The sequence below is a fragment of the Polyodon spathula genome, chromosome 6 (assembly GCF_017654505.1).
Source record: "Polyodon spathula isolate WHYD16114869_AA chromosome 6, ASM1765450v1, whole genome shotgun sequence".
Lineage (NCBI taxonomy): Eukaryota > Metazoa > Chordata > Actinopteri > Acipenseriformes > Polyodontidae > Polyodon > Polyodon spathula.
In genome coordinates, this window is record NC_054539.1 from 10,128,414 (window position 1) to 10,150,063 (window position 21,650).

The following is a 21,650-nucleotide window of genomic DNA, read 5'->3' on the forward strand; positions in this document are numbered from 1 at the left end:
GAAGCAATGCAGGGGCAGTTTGGAGAGCTAGGGAAATAAATCATTGGCTTGAAATAAAACGCCAGAACCTTAGCCCTTTTTGTATGTTTTAATTTGTATAGAGTGAAAAGTAAAATATATTTGATAATTTAAAACCAAGAGATCATACTTATTAAATATAAGGGTTACAGATTGAAAATCTGTGGTGGGGAAATTGGCAATTTGGATTTTAGTCGTGTACAATTAACCACAAACTAAATCTTTGCACACTTTAAAAATGAAAAGCTAATTTAAAAGGCTGTATAATTGTAAATTGACATACCCATTCAATTGTTTCTAGAATGTTTCAATGAACATTCGTATCCATTTTTGCGAATGGAATATAAGCATGCTACAAACAGTGTAGTGTTGAAAGTTGCCACTGGGTGACATGCATATACTGTCAAACTTCATATACTGTCAAACTTTTTTTTTTTTTAAATCTGAGCTTTTTCAATACAGGTTTGAAAAATAATCCGTATATCTAAGAAAACTTTTCTTTTCTTTTCTTCATGTGTAAGGTTCTTCATGAACCTTATTATATGCTGCTTTTGAGAAAGCAGTGCTCCAAGGGCGTCTGACAACAGAAGATCTAGAAATGTTATTATTTGATTCCCCGTGGCAGCAACTAAAACCTCATGTGTTCTGAAGATGACATGCCATTAGTCAAAATAAAATAATAAATAAGCAGCCCAAGGAAATCCCTTGACTAACTACTGCTGTGGAGCAAAGGAGTCACATGTAAATAATAATGAAAAAGTTTACTTTCTAGACGTCTACATAAGAAATAAAGGGAATGTGACATTAATTAAGTAAGCCAATGCTGGGGAATTAATGGGTTTCATTTGCATGCATGAATAAACACATTAAAACATGGTGTTTTTTGTTTTTTTTTCCCCAGGCTACATCAGCACCACTCTGTGCTCCAGGATAACTGCTTGGTTTTGCTGCTAGAGGTGTTTGTTGAATTTGGATCATTTCAGAGTCATATTTTCACAAGTCTCTAAAGGAAATATAAATCCTTTTATATATATATATATATATATATATATATATAGAATATATATATATATAATATATATATATATATAATATTATATATATTTTTTATTTTTTTTTTTCAGGACACAGTTTTCAGTAACGTTACATGTTTGTAGATATCTGTTCAATTGAGAGAGATACCTCAGGTTAAATGTAAAAAAAAAAAAAAAATAATAATAATAATAATAATAATAATAATAATAATAATAATAATAGAATATTTTCTATGTAACTTTAAATCCCTGGAAAAGTTATTTCTTACAAATTGCATATATATATATATATATATATATATATATATATATATATATATATATATATATATATATAACACTTCCCACAACCACTTACTTTCACACACACTTGTCACACACAATTTCTGACTTCGTCACCAGTTTTTTGATACAAAGCCCATCAAGTTACAATTTCGCTTTTTTTCTGGCTTTCGCAAATCAGTCTGTCTTTGTGGTGCAGTTACACACCACTTCCTCCAGTTTCACCTGACGAAAATGCAGCAACAACATTTTGTCACCCTGGTCCTGAACAGCCACAATCCAGCAGGTTTTACAGTTAACTCTTAATCATCAATTTCTAAAGACTTGGAACATTTTCATTTTGATTAGTTGACTAGCAGTAATTTTTTCAATATAGGTAATATCCAGGTAAAGGTTACTGTATTTCATAAATTTATCAAAGAGTTCTGAAATTAACTGTTACAGTACTGTCCAGCATACAGCAATTAAGTAAACTTCAATGTGAGGTTTGTTTAATTGATTGCTGTAAGAAAACAAATACTTATAAAAAAGGAAAATACAAAAAAAAGATAAATGGAGTAGAATTAGTAAGTAAATAAGTTGATTAAATGTATAGTTGTAAATGTATTGACTGCTGTATCTGACTGAAATTCACAGGGATAGTGTTGACAACTATATAACAATTATTTCACAAATAAAATGACAGAAATATGTTATAATAAGTGATATAGAGGATAACATATAGAGTAGTACATTTATTTGACAGACCTGCCAAAGTTCTGAAATTAACTGGGATAGTGTTGGCAAACATATATTATGGCATAAGTATTTCACACACCACACACACAAAAAGATAAATGTATTTTGAAAAAAACTCTAGCTGAACACTTAAAAAGAGCTGTACAAAATACAGAAATGAGTTCATATCTATTTGCTTTAACTGCTTTATTGTCCTGTTTGAACAGCTTGTCCCTTTTTGCCATTGATTTTTATGATTTTTCTAATCTTATAATGTTGTTATTTTTTGCTGCTTTCTTTTGCCAGGACCTGTTTGAAATGAAATGTATATCTCAAGTGTTAATTAATAAATAATAATAAATAAATAAACAAATAATGTTCTAAAAAGAACAGCTGAATAACCAATTAACCCTTTCCCATCTGATTTCTATGCAGCAATCCTCCAGAATGTTTTGCAACAAAAAAACTCCTTGTTATAGAGTATTTCATCACCAGATGGTCAGTATGAAATTCCCAGAGATGACTGCTTCAGACTGGCTCATTTGTGACCTGAGATGGACCAATCTGAATCGTCTTTTTATTAACAGGACTGTAATCCTTTGTGGTAACGGCAATACCTTTTTACAACAGAGCAACTAGTCTCTTTTATTTCAGAATCCATTGACTACTCCATTCCTATAAAAACAGTTTCAATGATTAATAATCATGCACATTATAAAGGAATTTTAAATTTGAATATTAATGGATGGTCCAGGTATTGTGAAAGGGTGCAACAATTTCCCAGAGAAAGGGACCTTTAGTACCATGTGACTCGCAAGTGTCACAATATGTATCTGTATTTTTGTTCATATTCCAGGAATCTAATAATTAATCTTTAATATCACACCCTGGTGAAATGCAATATGTGATCATCCATTCCCCCGGATAGCTGATGGCTGATCAATATCAGCTCTGACACCATCCTCTAGTGAAGTCATGAGTTTTCAGATTTGAGCTGTGAGGCTATCAGAATCTATGTCAGAAATCCAATCACAGTAAACTTTAAATATATACCTTTTATGAGCATTTTCACTTGAGATTTGAACCCATGCCTACAGGGCAGAACTGGAACCTGATTATAATATCTCAGACCACCCAGCTACCCTGATTAATTTTTTACTTACTGTAAGCTGATTCCTTCCAAATTACTTTTCTTTTTTTTCATTGGTGATTCTTAATGCCCTCTTATGGCTATGAAGGTAATTAAAAATCATATAAAATGAATTGCATTAGAAAGGATATGTGAACATTATCCATTGTCACCACCTCTAATTCCTTCAGGTAAATTGGGGGTGGAAATCTGCAGTCTGTTCTTGAGAATGGCCATAGAGTCCTCATTTCATAGTGAAACATCAAAAATATTTCTTTAAACACCAGCCCACTTTCAGCCCACCATTAAAGTCTGTCAGATCTTCTATCTTGCCGATTGTGACTTACTTGCAACAGCTTTTATATATATCACAGAAATACAACTATAAGAAACTCATTGATGCTCAAGTACAATTAATCTTCGGTTTTAATTTAAACTAAATTGTGTTTGTAATTTTAAGCTTCCAGGAAGTGATTTTTGCTAGGGGTGTCATTCCGATAAGGTTTTTAAGAGTGTCTCCATTTACAGAAATTTATAAATGGAGAATGTGTTGCTTTATTATTATTATTATTATTATTATTATTATTATTATTATTATTATTGTTGTTCATCCAATCCCCTATATTTTTCTTGAAAACTTCTTAATGGTTTTGCATAGTCAGTAATTATGGTCATTAATACCACCTGATGTATTGTGTATATTTTCACAAAACGGAAAGACAAAATAGGTACATTCACTAATCAGTGAGCTCCTGCTGTATCCTACAATCAGAAGCAGGATGCATGAAATTAGAAAAGATTCAAAGAGACGGAGTGGGAGTAAGGGGTAAAGCAGAAAAAGCGGAGGCAGTCAACACAGATTTCAACATACAGTAACAGCTTAGCCTCACCTGCCACCCCATACTTCCAACCTCACTCAGATCATGAGGGTGAACCCTACCTTCAGCTCAAGAAGTGACAAGGCATCAGGAAGGAGCTGTTTAAACTTCAGACTGTCCTCTAAGACAGACATCATCAACAAAATCATATACTGATTATACTATGTCTTGTGTTGCTCCAATATTCGGTATATCAAACTATCAAACAGGCATGTAGCACAGTGGTAAGATTTGCTATTGACCATACAGTTACATTAAAGACTTAATTATTTGAAGTATTTGCCTTAGTAATCACTCTTTGCACTCTCAACTGTGAAACAATTCCATAAATCATACGTTAAATTCACTAATAGGTCCGACGTGTAGTTATGAAAGAAGTTACAGCAAACATCCGTTTTCATTTAGTGTGTCATGCTCTGAACCCTAAAGGTCCACAGGCAATGAGCTTTAGGTGGATTCTAAAGCTGCAAGATATTTTAAGAAGCCACTCAGTTCAGAACAAATGACAAAATTAGTCAAGTCTTTGAAGCAAGGAAATAAGCTTTATTGTTATTCTCCCACGTGGAGTTTTGAAAGCAATTTCAATTAAGCATTGAAGCAAAATAACAATCTTTCAACAAAGAGAGTAAGTTCAACAATTAAAAGTTTATTAAAAGAACAGAAGTGAGTTCAACACTTACATATATCAAGAAGTCAGTACCTCTTGCAGGTTCAAAGATTGAAATCTCTACCCTATGCTTTGAAGCTCTCAAGGTCTGGTTGCTCTCAGCTGCTTGTGGATCACCTGTTATGCTAGCATTTAATCTCTGCTTCTATTCCTGCTTAAATTCATCTTTCCACATGCTGACTCAAATTCTTATATATTAGGCTCTGCTTAATACAGGCTTTTCTCGGTGCTCCTTTCAAAATGCTAACTCAAAGTCAGGAATTAAACTTGAACTGGACATGGGGTGTGTTCTGGTGCACATAGCTTGTTCTAGCCACAATCTTTCACTTTCTATTTCTATAGGAAGCTCTAGCTTTGAAATATGTTCTATTTTTTCATGATTTCTTGTAATTGCAATCTAGCCTTTCCTCTTCTAACAGCTGTTCTGCTCAAACACAGGAAGGTCAGGAAAGTCAGTGATTATGACATCGAAAAGAAACATTCACGCTTATTTCTTCATCTAGGTCACAGTTCATGACAAGTGAAAGCTGAGTTTGTGTGCCCTACTTCCAGGTAGTTGCTGCATTTTCTAAGCATGGTTTCAAAGAGGGAGTGAAATAGTAAAACTACCTTTGGGGAATCTAGACAACGTCTTACCTTTGAGAGTGCACAGAAGGATAGAACTGCATGAATGTAGTTAACACTACAGTGTTCATTTTGACGGGTCAGGTGAAAGCTGGACAACAACTTTATGTCATTGCAGTTGGAAGCCTCATTAAAAAACTGTAACTGTAATCCCTTAATTCGTACTGAGGACATAATATAGAAGTAAGCTCTCGGACAGATCTGTATTTGTAAAGATTAATAACATTATTTTCATACGAGACGACAAGGAATATAATATATATATATATATATATATATATATATATATATATATATATATATATATATATATATATATATATATATGTGTGTGTGTGTGTGTGTGTGTGTGTATATATATATAGTTTTCATTTTAAAAAGATGTTTGAACATTGCCTCATATACAATATTATTATCGTTCATTAAAATGATCTATCAGATACTCCAGAAGAGTATTTTGGTATTATTTTTAATGAACCTTTTTTTATTAATGCACATTGTTTTTAAAAATCTTAACAGCTGGATTAATTGTTAACTTTTATACTACCAGTGTCTAATTCATATCAACATGGTCTCATTTTCGATGGGAACAAACACTATTACAAAGGTATTAAATATATTTTTTAGGAATTGGGCAATATATGGTATATTAGAATGCTTACAGTTAGTATGGGAATGGTATATGCAGTGCTAGCTTAAAAGAAAAAAAAAACAAGCTCCATGAAAAATGTATTTTACAAATGTCATCTTTAAAACTAAGCAGCAGCTTTCCCACATTACTAGATTCTGATGTCTTTGAAATGCCATCTCTCCCAGGTAAGAACCCAGGATGTTGGCACCAGACCAGCAGACGTACCATGGTGAGGGTGGCACCAGCCGTTTGACTGAGCTGAGGCAGAGGCTCTTCTCTTTTGTGTAGTAACTGGCAACAAATCCTCTCTTCCACTCATCCAGGCCTTTTTTTAAATGATATCTCAGTCCTAACATTCTAGGTTATGTATAACTTTTGACCACAGCTGCATGTTGTGTTACCCAACATGTCATGAATAATTTGACTTGCTGTACTGTATGTGTGGGGGTAGCTGTTCCCTAGGCAACCAGGTCAGCTGGAAGGCCTTAATCAAACGCTAATAAAGTGGGAGGATAATACAGTATTACACTTACTTTCACAGCAGTGAGCAATCTGCTAAGGGAAAGAGGGTAGCATGCAAGCAAGAGGGAGTAGATGTCTATCTGTTGGCTATAAATGGCAGTGCCTTTGGTGGTAGGTTAATTCAGGATACACTGAGGCACTTTTATGCTATTAGTTCCTTTGTCTTTATATGGTGGTTTGGTATTTGGTGCTGTAATTGAATGCTTCTGTCACTTAGCCTCTGTTCTAACTCTATCAACACAAAGTACCCAGCAAGGTTTTCAAAGGACCCTTTCTGTTTTATAGTTTGGTGTGGCCACCACAGATACAAGACTTGTTTTCAGCTAAACTGAGTAGGAATATAGAATTGTCTGTAAGAGCAGCTCTGTTGCCAGCATCTAAAATATAAAGCAAGCTGTCAGGGTAGCTCTGGGAAAAGGGGAGCGATTAAAGGCAAAGGGGATACTTTTAAGGAAATAAATGCTTCACATAGTGTGACAATATAAAATAGAACGGACACTATTATGCACAAGATTCATTGTATGAATGTGAGATATGCATGCTGTTATACAGTCCCCAGACTAAAAATAAGATTTCTATAAATTATATAAGATGTATAAAATAGTAAAATATAACAAAGTAATATATTTATCCACATTGCACTGTTTCTATACCAAAACCAGTAGCTTTTACATATCTCCAACTACCTATTGCATTTGTCTTTTTATATGCGACTTAGGAGTGACGTGAAAGTAAAGCACACTGTACTGCATTGCTGTATCGCAGTACACTGGCTCCCCACTCGGACGCAGTCAGATCAGTTCCGCAGTCCCTGTCATGCGAGAACAATGTTCACAGCCCGACAATAGGTGTTTAATTAAGTTCTTATCATTTTGTGGTGCGCAGATGCTCTGGGGAGTTCGAGTAAGCCTCTGTAGGTTGTAAATATCCTGCATTTAAATGGTCTCTTTGCTACTTTGTACAGTGCTCACGCGAAAACACATTAATGATAACGACCTGAGCAAAATGAGAAAACGGTAAAACAAGCCATCTAATGAAGTTAATCTGAACACGAATGTCAGCAAGGATTTCTAGAAAGAAAACGCGCCTCAAACAGTACGTGGCGAGCACGTCAACTACATTGAGAACGTGATACGCTGTCATCATAACGAGTTTATTTAACAGTGTCATTTTAATGGGGTGGGGGAAAACTGTTAATTTGAAAGTATTTGATATATATATATATTTTTTTAAATACAATAATAATTTATCATAAATTTTTGCGACGGGCAGTATTTTAAAACTGTCTGAAAATAACTCTAACACTTGTATTTTTTATATATTCTGTTCATAAAGACAATTTTAGGGTTTAATCATAACAAATACTAATTGTTTATGATTTTATTTGAAATAAATTTTAAATTTAAGTAGTCATATATCAATATCTGTTTGATCTTAAATTTAACATATCAATATATATATATATATATATAGTCATATATATATATATATATATATATATATAGATATATATATATATATATATCGAATTCGCTGCAGCAACTGTGGACGTTGACACATTGCTTTTGTGCTAATTACAGCGGCTGTAAACTTCCAGGGAAGATCGCTAGTTTATGGTCAGTGATGGAGCTAATCTGCTGCGGGAGATCTCAGCCTAAGGGTCGGGGGTAGGAGCAGAATAACAAGGAGGCAAAGTACTTTTGTTCTCTTCACAAAATCATCAAACGGCAGATGCTTCAGAAATGGTTCATTTTTTCAGGCACGGGGGCGCTATTGACGTCAAGTATACTGTACTATCTTTAAAATAGAAACAAATGGCAACCTAACAGATCACAGCATGTGCGTTTATGTGGAGAGCAGAACACCATATCACTAACAAAGTATTTCTAATAAAATTTGCTGTGTATCACAGTGATGTAGACATTGAGACTTAAAGGGATATATCATCACATTTCCCAGTCAGCACTGGGATATACGACACTCAGATACACGTCAGTCCCCTTCATTGTGTACATAATTCTTATTTTAAAGACCCACAATATATATATATATATATATATATATATATATATATATATATATATATATATATATATATATATACATATACATATAGGATACACACACACAGTGCCTATAGGAAGTATTCACTTCCCCCCAAGTTTGTTGTGTTACAACCTGAAATCTTGATTAGATGGGATTTTTTGATTTACATAACCTACTCAACACTTTCAATGTGTGAAAAAAATGGAAGGAGGTGGGGTGAGAAAACAAAGCAATTAAAAAATACAAACCTGAAAAGTCTTCAGTTGATAAGTATTAACCCCCTCAGGTGCATTCAAGTGCCTTCAGAATTCACACAGTAAGTTAAATGGAGACCATCTGTGTGCAGTAAAAGTGGTTCACGTGATTTCAGATTAAATACACCTGTCTCTGAGAGGTCCCACAGTTGGGTAGTGCATTCAAATCAATATACTACCATGAAGACCAAAGAGCTTTCAAAACAACACCAGGATAAAGTTGTGGAAAAGCACAGATCAGGGGAGGGGTATCAAAAGATTTCAGAGGCATTGAATATCCCTTGGAGCACAGTCAAGTAGATCATTAAGAAGTGTAAGTATACGGCACCACCCAGAATCTGCTTAGAGCAGGCTGTCCTGCTAAACTGAGCAGCAAGGTAAGAAGGGCACCAAGAGATCAATAACAACTCTGAAAGACTACAGAATTCCATGGCTGAGATGGGAGAAACTGTACATGTGTCAACAATAGCTAAGGTACTACACAAATCTGGCCTGTATGGGAGAGTGGGGAAAAAAAGCACATGTAAAATGTTGTTTGTCCTAAATTCAAAGCGTTATGTCTGGCGCAAACCAAACACAGCACATCACCCAGGTAACACCATCCCTACTGTGAAGCATGATGGTGGCAGCATCATGCTATGGGGATGCTTTTCATTAGCAGGGACTGGGAAGCTTGTCAGGGTAGAGGGCAAAATGGATGGAGCTAAATACAAGCAAATCCTTGAGGAAAACCTGCTTCAGTCTGCAAAAGACCTAGTACTGGGACAGAGATTCACCATTCAGCAGAACAATGACCCCAAGCACACAACTAAAGCGACACTGGAGTGGCTTAAAAACAAGAAAGTGAATGTCCTAGAGTGGCCCAGTCAAAGCCCGGATTTAAATCCAACTGAGAATCTGTGGCAAGACAATTGCTGTCCACCAATGATCCCCATCCAACTTGACAGAGCTTGGACAATTTTGCCAAGAAGAATGGGCGAATATTGCATGATCCAGATGTGCAAACCTGGTAGAGACTTACCCCAAAAGACTCACAGCTGTAATTGCTGCCAAAGGTGGTTCTACCAAATATTGACTCAGGGGGTGAATGAATACTTATCTAACCAAGACATTTCTTTTTTTTTTTTTCATTAACTGTTGTTTCACAATAAAAATTATCTTGCCTCTTCAAAGTGTTGAGTAGATTGTGTAAATCAAAGGGAAATGTGTGTGTGTGTGTGTGTGTGTGTGTGTGTGTGTGTGTGTGTGTGTGTGTGTGTGTGTGTGTGTGTGTGTGTGTGTGTGTGTGTATATATATATATATATATATATGTACAGTGGTTTGCAGAACTATTCACCCCCCTGCAAAGTTTTCACATTTTGTTGGCACCTGAGCGTACTCCACAGAGCTTTCAAATTAGAATTTACACTGATGTTTTTATATTAATGAGTGTTTTGATTTTGCATTGTGTTGATTTGAAGGATTCACTTTATTGTTTGTTGCGTGTATTTCCAAACTGATTTAAAAGATGTGCTTTATTGTTTGCTGTGTGCATTTATAGATAGTTTTATATATTTATGTTAACTGTAGTCAATTCAGTTATATGCAGCCTTATTGACTCTAGCTAGGTAACATGTCTTAATTATTAATGGTGATTGCTGTTGATCTTGTCTCTAAGCATACAGTAATTTTATATATGTTGATTTTTTTAATGTTCTCTTTTTCACTTGTCAATAAATACAGGATTATTGTTTTATACTAGTCCTATTTCTTGATGTTTCTTTTATTGTATAGACTGAGCTTCCAGCAATCGATTATTTCTGGACCTTCCCGGGTAATCAAAGGTAGTGTGGCAGCTGTACGCTACTCTCTATAAATTCAGTTAGTACACTACTCTGCCTTGGGAAGGGGTTTTATTACAATACTGTGATGCATTTTTTAAAATAATCTGAGATCTTTAGTTGGTTTTGTGCATTTTGATTTGAAAGTGAACTGTAACATTAGGGCCTTATCGAGCACTATATTCTGCAATTTTGAATACTGACTTTGGATACTGTTTTAATTCTGGAAACTGATGTTGTTGTTATTGTTAAATATTTTACTAAATTGCATTGCCTTTTATGTTTTAAGCAGTTCTGTGCATGGGTAACATTTTGATTTTATTTTGCTGTTTTGTCGTTAATTGGGAGTTTTACACACTGATACAATATGTACCAGATTTTAAAAATATGTACAGTGCTCCCTCACTATAAGGCTCTTGATTATAACGCGCCTCAGATGTAACGCTCCTACCAGTTCTCTATACTAGTGATTCATGCAATATTTCTACAGTAAATACAGTACCGATGTTGTTCAAACTGTAAACAACTTCTCAGTCTAACCAGTTTCTGTCTCTCCCTTTTGATACAGTATCTGAACTGAAGAAAAGTTGCGCTGGCACTTTATAACACAGGCATCTTATTCAGCATTTGTTTTATGACTGAATAAATATTCTACCTATTATGTTGTTATCTTTCTTAATGTATTCACTTCTTTGCTGTGAGAGAAGCTGCGGCTTTCTCCAGGAGAAGAAGCGCTTCCGCTTCATCCCCGCTACGGAAGCCGAACCTGGGGCGAGCCCTTTCCCTCTTCCCCTCTCCCGAACCAGGCTAGTTTTAGTTTAAAAACTTGTAATTAAAATGATCCACGAGTGGGAATGTTGACTTTTTTTGTAAATATATAGCGTTGATAACATTGTGCTTTATGCATGGTTAATTCACGGAATAATCACACACCCCCTCCCCCGTTTATAACGCTCTTCGGTTATAATGCCCATGTGTTCTCCCGAGACCAGCGTTATACCGTGGGAGTAGTGTAGTGCATTACAGTTTACGTGTCCATTCGTCTTTTTTTGGCAAGTGAATTAAAATACTACTACTGTTGAAAATATAGTACCCTACCAACAAAATCAACTACAGTACATCTAAATGGAAGCCTAGTTATTTTAAAACACAACCATTTCAGCTATTTTTGGCATTGTATATTATTTGTGTTCCCTGAAAAAGGTTTTTGTCTTTTACTGCTGTGCTATTCACCCAACTTAGTAATTAATTATCTAATTATCTAAGCATAAACAGCAATACAGAATCATACACAACAAACATACTGCAATCGAATATTAAACATGTAGAAAACCAAATAGGAAAATATATCTGATAAAACTAAAGTTTCCCTTTACGCATACTGTGCTATGGATAAGCATAGCCTATACCAATGCGCATGGAATCACTGTGAAAGCGTGGTAGATCATGGTTATAGGGATTGCATAATAAAAGCCATGGGGAAAAGCAGTAAACTTTGATATGAGTGCTATTAAAATGTGATTCCTGGGGACTTGTTTACTAGTAATAATGATTCTACATTCTTCAATATATTTAGGCCTCTGTGCTCTCTGCTTCATCAGAAACTAGTCAAGCTTGTGGAAATTTAAGCTGTAAGATTAAAGTTGTTAATATAGTCATGCTCCAACTGCTGCCTGGAGCAGCTTCAGCTCCAGGGTTCAGCTGCCTGGTTCGACGGGAGAAAAAGACTATCAGCGTCTCAGTGGGAACAGAGGTCGCCTTTGCTCTTCAATCCTCTTAGATCAGTAAGTGGATTGCAGCGGCGTGGTGAAATTAAAATTGAGCATAACACATTTGGACACACTGAATTTTCAAACAACTGTAATATCCATTGAAGGGGGCCTGAAGTGTTTAAAGGTGTGTTAATCAAGGTTTCATATACATAACATAATCACCGTCCTCTTGACTTCTGTTGAATATCTTTTGTATTGTATTATACTTCAATTTGGGATGGGAATATATTTCAAAGACAATGCTATAGGTGAAAAGTTGCCGCTGCTTCCTGTTGCCCAATCACTTGTAGCTGCAGACCATGTTACCCAGAGTATATGCACCAAGAGGTAGCAGTTTATCTTTAGAATTGCATTGGACATAATTGCATATCTTAAATTCATAACACAGTTAAGAAAAACATTAATGCCACAATTGAAAGGGAAATAGTAATATTCTTAATAAAGCTAATATGAGTTAATGAAGTGGCTTGTAAAGAATGGGTTATTACTCTTTACTATCAACGCTGCATGTATCGCTGCCTTTTGACATCAATATGCCACTTACTGGTTCTGATGCTACCTTAACTCATGCATACTCCTAAGCCATCTTGGATGCTTAACATGCTACAGCCATCTATCAGCACTGTTTGCATGGTGTAAATATATGCAGCATTTAAACTCAGTCAGTGACAGATTTGAAACTAATAAATATGTATGTGCCAGTTTCCCTAAATGATGTTGGGTTGCGTTCAAAGAGAGGATTTAATGAATCTAGATTTGTAAACAGCGTTGTGTTAACAGCCTGTGCCTATTATATGTATTGAAATCCTCCCTAGGTTATTCAACTGCAACAAAACATTCAGTATCACTAAGCCAATGCACTCCATTCCTTTCTCAGCTCTTTGTTAGGGGGATTGGAAGGCGTATTGTATAGAAATACAAGATGATTTTTGTGATGCAAACAATGGCGTTTTAAATAGATTCACATGGGTTGTTAAGACACTTAAGCCAGGTGTTTAAAATATTAGCCCTGCGGGAAAATTTTAAGCTATTCTTACAAGACAAAAATACATGGACGATTTTTTTTTTTTTAAACTGCAATAAACTAAAATTAAATAAATTAAAGCAATTGTAACTAATAAAATAATTCCATAACAGAAACAGACTTGCATTGTGGGAGGTGTTAGCTGTCTTAAAATGTATGATTTTTAATGATTCCCATGATGGCAGTATTACGACCCAGCACTGTTTAGATCATTTGAATACACCTCCATATTTTTTGGTAAGGACTCAGTTGCAAATATTGCCTGACTAATCCATTGTTTGGTAACCTTCATGTTTTGTTCTGTAATTGTACAGGCTTTTCTTTTAAGCCATGATAGTGCTCACAATAGAGATCTTATTCAATACATCATCATTCAAGTACTTTGTACAAACACATTCAGAGTTTTTTTTACAGTGTTGTTTAATTAACAACGATGATACCTGGTAACCCCCTCAATGTGATCGTGTTTGTACACCTTCATTTTGATTACTAAAGCAGTTAATTCAGTTAATTGATATGTTTTGTATTGGCTGACGTGCAAAGGGAATGCAATTCTTCATTTCAATATATGGTCGATTCAATTAATCAGTTATTTAGCAGTTTTCACTGGACTAAGTTATAAGATATCTACAGTGCAGTACAGTTTATGCATATATTAATCCATTTAGACTATGCCAGATACCTGTTATTTTTCCTTATTTCCCTGTTAAGATTGCATGTAAGTTATTAATAAGAACCAATGCATCATTCACAGTCATTTAACAGACCATCAAGTATAACAACACTGTCACTGTGTATAACTGTGTTAACATACCCCACAAAAACCCACCGCAAGGACACAAAAAGGAATATGCTATGCTTTAATATCTCCACATAAGGCATTGCAATGTTTTTCTAAAACCCTGATGAAATGACTAGAAAAAACAGTTTAAACAGTCCTGCAGACAGCAAAATGGATAGTATTAATACCACAAGGTTGTAAATGATGTTGATGTTTTGATGATCAAATGTTTTTTCTTCATTATGTATTCAAATTGATATCACTGAGCTGAACCTATTAAAAGACTATCCAATTATTTCAGTAATCTGGAACTAAATGAGAACTGTAAAAATAATGAGCCTCATTGCCTGCCATTACAAATAGATTATCCTGGCACAAAAGCAGATGTATCACACTTCAAGACAAGACAGTAAAGAAAACAACTATTCTGAATGCTATCTGTGTTCTGCATTCGGCACATAAACACATTATAATCCCACAAGACTGTCAACAAGGAGCATCCCCAACAATTTTAGTTGTTGATAAATATTTTCTTAGCACTTCATTAGGAGATTATTGCAATCTACAGTATAATCACTGGCCTGTAACATCTGGTTTTATAGGTGTGACAACCTTCATTATTCAATACTCATAAATTCATAATATCCAGATGGCAGACTTTAGATGAGTAATCAAATACTAAGTATAAGTTATGACAGCACATTTATGTCCGACTCTGTTGTGGAAATGACAGTCTTCTCTTTTAATTTAACAATGCAGTATAATGTACTATATTTAAGAAACAGAACTGCAATAGTATTTTTGTTTCATGATTTATTTATATTGTATTTGAAGGAACGATATTACAGTCGTGAATATTGTATAAAGGGACTAATGTATAGGTATTGCTTCTTTAAGTTGTGCAATGCATTAAATATCTAGCTAATATGTAACTAACCAAACTGCTATTGCATAAACATTAATGACACGTTGTGAAGATAAAAGTCCCTTTAATATGTTGATTTCTACAGTATAAAGTGATCTGCTTTTATCCTGTACCAAATATCTGTTGGCACCTTTACAAGTTGAATGTGTGGTTGAGCCCATCTGAAATTGGTGGCAAAACTTTGTTATTTCTATTACCTTGATGGATGTCATTTAAAATGAGAACTAAATCTTCTTGATCACTTATTTATTATTCAGATACAACCATTTCAGGACAAATTGACATATCCCTGCCCCATATATGCCCCATTTGCATTAGAAAATATATAGTTATTGCTTTCCCTATTTACACTTTCAGACCAAAAACTCATGGTCACTTAAATTACATTATGTGATCATTTAAGTCAATATAAGAGACTGTAGGCCTCATTTATTAGAGGTTCTTATGTGATAAGATGCGTGTTATCCAAGGATAAGGCTTGTGCTAGATAATCCCGTATTTATCAACCACGATAAAGCGCAACTTAAACCATAAAATGTGAGTTAGCAGCATGCCTTAAAAATAACACGATGGGTACATTAGCATCTGCTGAATATGCAAAATGCATGGTGATGTATTCAAATGAAGTGGCATGAGAGCACTAATGAGGCTAACCATGAAGCACACCTTAAACTGCGTGCTTGATAGCACTAATGGAAAACAGGTGTTACGAGCCAAGATTGGTCTTAAAGCTAACTGTCAGCACAAGGTACAGGAACATGTATGTGCAATACTACACATCCAAAACTGTAAATAAGTAAGACTAAAAGTAAAATAAATGCATTAATATACTAAAACACACATTTACCAGCCGACTGCTTTAAAGAAATCAAGAAAAACAAGTTTTGAACAGAAATGTGTCTATATACAGTTATATTATGATTAAATAAAACTGTACAAACAAAATAAGTAATAGGACATTGAAAATATGTGTAGCCTATAGCCATAAAAACCATGCAAAAGCTGGTCATAACTGGTCATAACTTACTATGCAAACGATAAAAAAAGACATAACTGCATTCATACACACATAATTGAAACATGGTAATATAAATAAATAAAGGAAACTAGGTTTACAATCACAACAGCACAGAATATCAAAGAAGGAAGTGTTCACCTAAATCACATACCTGCATACAGTGCACTTTTTTTTTCTCCACACGATTTGGGCACAGCTATACCATTGCATGTGTCGGCTAGCATTGGGGTCGATACCTTCTGCATACCTGCTTTTACTTCTGTACAAATAATTCTGCACCTTCACAGCGTAATCGGTTTGCACTTTTCTGTTCAAAATTATTCTTTGTCTAGCTACAATAAATTAGAGATTCTGCTTTGTAACATAGTTGCGTATCCTTTGGGTTATTCCCTGATCTTTTAGAGCTTGAAACAAATCAGTACTCAGACACACCATTTTAACATCATACCTATTTTTTTCGGGTAGGTCTTCACGTGCTGGTATTAACCCTTCCTTGAAGCCAGTTCTGTCCTCTCAAACTAAGGAGGTCACACTTTCTCAATATAACACCTTTAATCTTCTTCACCACCTCATCCAATGTACCATGAATTTCTAAAGGATGCACATCTTTCCATGGCACAGTATTGCATGCATTTTCCTCAGAAGGTGGAAGGTTAATATGACTAATATTACTCTCAAACACTTTTTTTCTGTTGGTGTAGATGTCTGTATGTCCACTTCTTCAGGTACATCAGAGAGTATAATCTTTTGTTTGGGAACACAGGAAAAAGATGTACTGTATTTACTTTACTGTGACTCCTGTTTGTCAAAATGCTGAAATTCTGACTTTCCAGGGAGTGTGGTGCAGGTGTCACTTCAATGTTATCCTTTCTTCTTGGTTTCTTCCTTCCAGAGCATGCATTTCCTCTTCTTTTCCTCTTCAGTTGTGACAGACTCAAGCGAAGTGTTTTCTTAGAACCTCCATACCCAAAGATTGTTTGGCTGCAAATATATGGTAGCACTCTCCTGTCAGGAAGAAGCTTTGTGCCACTGCATCCAGTGATACTCTGTGGTGCATACGAGTAACCTTTGTCATTGCTTCACAAGTGTTCCTTCTTGGAACATCATTAACAACTGTTGCTTCCTGGGACTTGGAACCTCACCACTCTTAACAAAATTTACAGTCTGTTCAGGATCAAACACATCTTCTGGAAATGTAACTTCTTCCAAATTGCAGCTAAATGCAGAGCACATCTTAGTAAGATGGTAATTGTCCAGATTGCATTTTCCCTTAGGAATCTCATGAAAGTAAACATTTTGGAGTTAGAACAATGATAAAATTATGGCATCTGCTCTAATTTCCTTCCAGCTGGACAGGCATTTCAGAACCACATTGAACCTTTCAGAGGAATTAGTAGTTACCACACTAGTTGGGCATTAAACACCTAACATTTCCAAATGGTACCTGACACTCTTTTTCAGAATTGTGCCCTCAAGAAACTCTTGGTTGTACTCCAAAACTGCCTGGCTCCATTTCTTAGAGAAATCCTTGAACTTAATGTTGCACTGGTCCTGTCACTTGCTATCCAATAGCCTGAGAAAGTTCACAACTACGAGTTCTGGAATAGTAGCCTGAATAGCATTCTCTATACTTGCCTCACAGTCAGCGCATATTACAATCTGTAGACGTTTTAATTCTGGTATTAACATGTAGATTCTTCTGAAGAACTGCTTATATGTGAATTTGGTCTTCTGCTGAAGCATCATGAAACCTACAGGTAAAACAGGAGCCTCTTTGAATGCTTCATGGCAAAAGAGAAGAGCAGAGATATAAAAGTCTCACAGTTATGAAAGCATTAGGGGAACTTCAGATGATGCATCAAGGATTAACTGTAACTCTGTTATCATTTCTGGTAAACCTACTGTTATCATCAAATCAAGCACCAACACATAGTCCCATATGAAGTCACTGGTGTACACTGTCATCTCATAAATTGCATACAGCTCATCATGACTTAATCTTGTTTTGGTTTGTAAAGCATTTGTTGTGAACCTGTTCCAGGCATTGTGTATTGTGACTGGTATGTCAACTGCACAGGTAATTTGTTCCTTTATCAAATCTTGATAAATGGCAACAGGTGATTTTATTTTCAGGTCTGCAATTTTTTCCAAAACTCCAGGACATGTTCTGATATATATGTGTTGGTCTTTTGATTTCCATGTTGCTTTGGTATGTATGCACCTTCAACAGCAGTGTGTTGTATGGCAGTATAAGGGACAGACTTGTCATTCAGCTCATAAACATGTTTGTTAAACTTTTTGTTTTCACCTTTCACCACAAAGTACATCTTTTATATGTTTGGTGCTGACCAAAGCAAGTTGCATGTTCCTTTATTTAATCAAGTAATCTGATCAGAAGGCCAGTCATTCCTTTTCTGTTTGTGTTCTGCATATGAACAGAGATAAACTTCACCATGTTTTGGATTAATGGGAGGTTAATTTGTGACTTTAGTTTTGTCCACATTGGTCAGCATAGTGTATACTTCATATAGTGTTAATAAATCTTTCTGCAACAGATATACTGGGTAATGGTCTTCTGTTGGTCCTTTTAGGTCACTGAATTAAACTATCGGCATATTATTTATTTTTACATGGTGTTGGGTATCATTAGAAGGTTCTGATTCCTCTTTTTGAGAACTCACCTTAAGTTGAGTTTGCTTTGAACGTCTCCAAAGGTCATACAAAAAAGCGTCTCTTTTTCTGTGTTTGGAAGTCCACATTTTTCAACAATCTGGGCCCAAAGACCTCGTGTACATCTGTAACGCTCTACAGAAAATCCATCTTCATCAGTGCCTAATGATCTTAATGCTTGGCATATGTCTTCCAAATATGAATGGTTTAATGAAACCATTTTGAAAACTTACTAGAAAATAAACTATATGAATAAATTAACTTCCTAGGATGTTGTTGCATGTAACACACACAACATAAACAAATATTGTATATACACAGAGCAGAAAAGTAAACAAATCCCACTTTTACAGTAAGTAGAACACCCTTATACCATTTTATTAATGTCATTTTATTAATGTAATTTGAGCATCACTCCCTAGTGGTTATTCTATGTACAACACCACAATTCTGTTGGGGTTTGTTATTCTAAAACATGGTACAGTATTAATGACACTGACAAAAAATTTTACTCATTGTCAGATATGTATTTATTTGGGACATATTGCTGAGGGGTACAGCAGCAGGGTACTCTGTGTCTGGTGTTTACTGTGCATGTTGAACTGACCTCCTTTGTGACTGGTGTTTACTGTGCATGTTGAACTGACTTCCTCTCTGTCTGGTGTTTACAGTGCATGTTGAACTGACTTCCTCTCTGTCTGGTGTTTACTGTGCATGTTGAACTGACCTCCTCTGTGTCTGGTGTTTACTGTGCATGTTGAACTGACTTCCTCTGTGTCTGGTGTTTACTGTGCATGTTGAACTGACCTCCTCTCTGTCTGGTGTTTACTGTGCATGTTGAACTGACTTCCTCTCTGTCTGGTGTTTACTGTGCATGTTGAACTGACCTCCTCTGTGTCTGGTGTTTACTGTGCATGTTGAACTGACCTCCTCTCTGTCTGGTGTTTACTGTGCATGTTGAACTGACCTCCTCTGTGTCTGGTGTTTACTGTGTATGTTGAACTGACCTCCTGGATGTCTGGTGTTTACTGTGCATGTTGACAGCTTGGGTTCTGGGTTACAGTGGGATCCTTTAGTGGTGGTTATAGTAAATCAGATTTAGTGCAATGCTGCAGAATTAGACCTGTGACAAGTACATACGTCAAAATGTACACTTTGCGAACTGTCGCAACGAAAATGCAAATATGGGTGTGCTGGCACTGCAACTGGCCCATCTTAGTACATCTGCCCCACAGAGTGCCCTACTACTGTTAGATTCTATCAGTTTGATTTAAAATCAGCAAAGCCTTGTTTTTGTAATGCCTGTTTATCTAAGTCATCACAAGTTTTTAATTATTTTTACAGCCAGCTTGTGATGAAAAGCCGCATTATCTTCAATAGCTGCAATATAGTGCTCAATGCTTTGGCATCTCCCGAGTGCAGCTTTCATGTTGTGATGAAGTAGGCCTTCAGTATTCTAATTTGGTCATAACTTTGTGCAAAACCAGAAATGATTAGATGTTTGTGATCTTTCTGTCATAAGGCTTTATTGAAAGCTCTTACTAGACGAGTAGGTCTTTTCGGCTTGCACATCTTGTCTTGAGAACATATTGATTTTGTAGAATCGACTGCTGATTTGTAAAGGGCAGTTAAGAGGGGGCTCTTTGGATGCTGTGTCTTCAAGGCTGATCAGAAGTGCACTGTTTATCTGTCGATCTACCTTTAAAGGTCTTTTTGTAAACAAGAATAAGAATAAGAATAATCTGCAGTTATCCCTAATTAAACCCTTCTGTAGAGCAAATAAATACCAGAAGCAACTTTACAGCATTCTAATTGCCTTTTTACTGTAATTCTAATTTTACTGCATTGTAATTGCAGTTGGAGAAGTGTCACTATAGTGATCTCAAGTTTCAGTTAGTGTAGTTATATAATTTATTGGAACGCTTTTGCTGCACCATTCCTACCATATGTACATGTTTTGTTTTTTAAAGACATGTGTGATCTATAACAGGTAAACTCACAAAATGAAATATTGTTTTTTTTTTTTTTAAATATTATTATTATCTTCTCATCAATTTTAGGACTATGTGGCAGTTATTACAGTTTTCTTAATATTCACGTTTAAATCTGTTCCTTTAGTTTATTCTAGAAACACAGCCTTGTTTTATTCTAATGGTGATCAATGAGCCTCTGACAGATGAAGTGGAGTGGGTGGGTTTTTAAAAAAGTGGTTGTGACAGGAAAGCAAGAATAATTATTAAAAAAAACAACAACAAATGTATAAAATGTAGAGAAAAAAAACATTGGCATGACAAAAAGACATAAGGCCACAGTTAAGAATCAAAAATATAATAATATATTTGTACTTTTTGTTTTTAAAAAAAGGCTAAACATTTGGTTTCTCCATTTAGCAAAAATGTGCTGTTAATTTTCTTTAAATGTTTATCTGAATGACTATGTGGGCTAAATACATACAGTACCAGTCAAAAGTTTGAGTACACTTACTGGAAACTAGGTTTTTTTTCATAATGTTTTACGTCGTAAACGTTTCTGTAAATACTTGAAAATGAAAACACATGTTACAATATACAAAACAAAACATAAGGAGAATCAAAGCAGTGTTCAAGGAAATTGAAAATTGAAAAAGCTTGGATTCCTCAAAATAGCCACCCTTTGCCTTAATAACAGCCTCACAAACATGAGGCATTCGGTTAACAAGTTTCAGTAGGAAATCACCTGACATGTCTTCCCAGCTCTTCTGCAGCAATTCCCAGAGATGTAGGACACTTGTGGGTAGCTTTGCTTTGACTCTTCTGTCCAGTTCGTCCCATACAAGTTCTATGTGATTGAGATCTGGA